Below are 2,496 nucleotides of genomic sequence, written 5' to 3'. Positions count from 1 at the left end.
TACTGTTATATTGCAAAGCAATTTTATTTTATTAATATTAAATTATTAATATCAGATTAAATATGATCCTTTTCATCTCTTAAAAAAAATTGGCTCTTTCATGCCCACTTTCCCCTATATATGGGACGTTTTGCGTCAAGCAGGCCACCTCTCCTTCCAAAAATTAATGCAATGAAAAAAAAATGTTTGAGGTCTCAAAATATTCGTATACTTATGTAATATTGAAAGGAACTTAGTCTTTTGAAAAATTCAATATGGCGGCTCAAATATAACATCTAAAAATCACGAATTATCTTACAGTGTCTTTGATTAAAATACGAAAACTTCAGAAATTGGCTTAAAAATGATTACTATAAAGTTTACGAAATCGTTGATTACAAATCTACGAATAGAATTACAAAATTTAAAATGGCGGATTTAATATGACCGAATATAAAATCATTATATAATTAAGCGTATAATAATTGCTATTTGAGTCTAATACCACAGTATAACCAGTAGGTCTACTTCCTTCGGCACCTTTGATCTCCTTTTCCGGATCACGTAAGCATCCACCATGTTAAATCCAGGACCGAATTGAGAAAAGTGCCTCACAAGTAATAAAATAGATAAGTAATAATATGGATTTGATACAGTAAATCAATAAATTCAATGTGTGAATCAAATAAAACGTTTTATTAGTAACAAGTATTCATAGGAGTGATCACTAAACAAAATTTCTGATGTAATTGCTCATAAATTGTCTGCACATATGTATGTACGTTCCTATCGTCTTGCATTTCATTGGATCCAATCCAAAACAAAAGTTGCGCGGCGATAGCTGCGCGAAGACTCAGTTTTTCGCTGAGTGGACCAACTGGTTATACTGTGCTAATACTCTATAATGACTAATTGGTTCAACGACATCAGAGTAACACATTATTTGCAATTTTTCAACCAGGAAAACAAAGAGAAAGATACAGTCGAACCTCGATAACTCGGATCTCGGAAGGGACTAGAAAAATTGTTTGAGTTATTGAGTTTTCGACTTATCGAAATTCGAGTAAAAGAGGGTTATCATATGAAAATTCGACTTACGGAGGCTTTATATGAGTTTATAATTTTCCAGTTATAATGGTTTTTAAAAGAAGAAAATCAATATTTAACAGTGATTATTTATTGCATATATATGATAAATGTAACCATAAAACAAAACACCAAGCTATTACTCACGGTTACACATAGCTACAACTTCGAATTATAGAAGTAGCGACAATGAAAGTTCGACTTATAGAGGTGAATTTCGACTTGTAGAGGTCTGACTACTTTAAATTCGAGTTACAGAGGTAAAATATATATCTAAATGCCTGACAAATAATTCGAGTTAAGGTAGGTTTTATTTCGAATTATAGAGGTTTTCCGCAGCGGAGTGGAAGGAGATGAACAAAATTTTCGTCTTATAGAGGTTTTCGAGTTGTAGAGGTTCGAGTTATCAAGGTTTGACTGTATAAAAATTCAAAAATTTCTTGCAAAACAATTTTCTACAGCTCCGCAACTAAATCTAAAGTGAATATGCTTTACTTTCCATTAAAGAAAAAAATTACAAATATAATGTGCTACACTGATGTCTTTGTATGTACCAATGGTCATTATAGAGTATTATACTCGACATAACTACAATTATAATACGCTTTATGCACTAATTCCAAATTCGGTCATTTTAAATTCACTATTTTTAATTTTGTAATTGTTTCTAGATTTGTAATCAACGACCTCGAAAACTTTATAATAATCATTTTCAAGCCGATTTCTGAAGTTTTCGCATTTTAATAGAAGATATACTGTAAGATCATTTGCGACTTTTGCGACTTTTAGACGCCATATTTGAGCCACCATATTAAATTTTTCAAAAGGCCTGCATGTTCCATTCAAAACTACACAAGTATACGAAAATTTTGAGATTTCAAACAGTTTTTTCTATTGCATTAATTTTTGGAAGGAGAGGTGACCAGCCTGACGCAAAATATCCCATTCCACAGTTAATTGTTCCTCTGCAGGTTAATTGCTCCACTTTTTTCAAAAAATAAAAATAATTTTCAAAAATGAAAATAAAAGCAGCCTTTAATGACATATGTTGTCAAGGTCATGATCCTAAACAATATTCAAAGTTTATTATTTATTATTTTTTTCAAAATAGCGAATGGCAAAATGAGAAGATGAAAAATTGATAATCAAAGGTCCGAGTTTACGACGATGCACGGTGTGAATCAGGCATCGCAGCCTAATGGAACAAAATGCATAAAAGAGTGTTACCATTAAAATGCTTTTTGGCCGATCTCGATACGATTATTTTTCGCTGAGTTATGCAAATTTAAAAAAAAATCTTTTAATTAAATTTGGAATAATTCATCGGAAAATAATCGTGATTAAGCTCGATAAAGAAGAATTTTAAAGATAACTAGAATTGAATCTCATTAAATGTATGTCCGTGTGCGTGCGTGCGTGAGATCGGAAGAG

The 2,496-nt window shown here is 31.4% G+C and overlaps 1 protein-coding gene across 1 annotated transcript in view; it reads right to left on the bottom strand.

Annotated features, from left to right (window-relative positions):
• LOC105459761 (extracellular serine/threonine protein kinase FAM20C-like) overlaps positions 1-2,496 on the bottom strand; it is a gene marked incomplete at its 5' end in the record, with an annotated part of 25,506 nt that overhangs the window by 13,182 nt on the left and 9,828 nt on the right. The window lies entirely within an intron of this gene.

This window comes from Wasmannia auropunctata, unplaced genomic scaffold (assembly GCF_000956235.1).
Source record: "Wasmannia auropunctata unplaced genomic scaffold, wasmannia.A_1.0 LD333906.1, whole genome shotgun sequence".
NCBI classification, from domain to species: Eukaryota; Metazoa; Arthropoda; class Insecta; order Hymenoptera; family Formicidae; genus Wasmannia; species Wasmannia auropunctata.
Note: the sequence above shows the minus strand (reverse complement) of the source record. Positions and strands in the feature narration are given on the sequence as shown.